Genomic DNA, 1,407 nt, shown 5'->3' with positions numbered 1-1,407 from the left:
AGGATGATCAGGGGCCTGGAACATCTACCATATGAACAAAGGCTGAGAGAGCTGGGTCTGTTCAGCCTGGAGAAGAGGAGGCTGAGGGGGGACCTGATCAGTGTCTATAAATACCTCAAAAGAGGCAGTGAGGAGGAGGAGGCTGGCCTCTTTTCAGTGGTGGCCACTGACAGGACTAGAGGAAACAGCCACAAACTGAGGCACCAAAAGTTCCACAAGAACCTTCGACAGTGAGGGTGACAGAGCCCTGGAACAGGCTRCCCAGAGAGGTTGTGGAGTCTCCTTCTCTGGAGATCTTTAAAACCCGCTTGGACGCAGCCCTGTGCCACRTGCTCTAGGTGACCCTGCRTGAGCAGGGGGGTTGGACTAGATGACCTCTAAGGTCCCTTCCAACCTTAAGCATTCTATGATTCTATGATTCTTGCTGGTTTGACTTATCTTCACTTAGGGACTGCCTCAGGAGCAATAGGAGACAGGGGCAGTGAGTGAGAGATATCATGGGCAGCCTGCAGCACACGCRGAGACTGAGGTGAGAAAAGCTAAGATAACTGGGCTCTGCTGTTTTAAAAAAAGAGGCTTTCTAGAGACTCAGTGGTGGTAGGTCTTGCAGACCAAGGAACCACCATACCCTATTATCTTGAAATTGAATTGGAGGAAACGCCCTGCCTCACATGATAGACTGGGCTGGGTGGACATTGATTTTCATTTTTTTTTGGTCATTCTGCCTCATTCAGCTGAGATAAATTTCATAAAATAATTAATTTCATAAAATAAATAATTTCATTAAGTAAAGCTTGACACACTGGAGGAGAAACTTGTTCAAGTCTTTCATGGGAAGGAAGCAATCCTATCCAACAGCTCCAGTTGAATCAGGATCTCCCTGCTTCTATGCAGTGTATGTTTTCAAGTGAAAAATTAGAATGGGATCTGAAGTCCTTSTAAGGAGGAAACTTGAACCTGTTTGGTCCTTTAGATCTTATGCCTATGGTCTGCATGTGAAGGGCACTGGTTGCACCAGCCCAGTCCACCTTTGACTTTCCCAAATTCAGCTTTCGCTCCGTATTTTGTGGACATTTTAGCTAAGTCTGTGTTGCTAAAGCCATAACATGGGCCCTGGCATCTCAACAGGTCACCCACATCATTCACCTATTTGGTGAGACCCTGGCACAGTCTTCACTTGCACTAGCCAGCACTCCCCAAGAAATTCCTAGGCTCCAGGAACCAACGCCTACAGAGGATCTGGATGCGGAATTGTAATTTGAAGGCTAAAAGAAATTAATTGCATGAATATGTCCATATCAAGTCAGAATAGCGGCTGTGGCTCTTGTGCAGTTTACTGCAGTTTACTGCAAAAGAGGTAACTTTTGTCTCTCTCTCCATCATCCTCAAAAAACCAGCCAATGGCTC

This window comes from Nothoprocta perdicaria, unplaced genomic scaffold (genome assembly GCF_003342845.1).
Source record: "Nothoprocta perdicaria isolate Ctin4 unplaced genomic scaffold, notPer1 scaffold_19, whole genome shotgun sequence".
Lineage (NCBI taxonomy): Eukaryota > Metazoa > Chordata > Aves > Tinamiformes > Tinamidae > Nothoprocta > Nothoprocta perdicaria.
The sequence above is the reverse complement of the archived record's forward strand: the minus strand, read 5'-3'. Positions refer to the sequence as shown.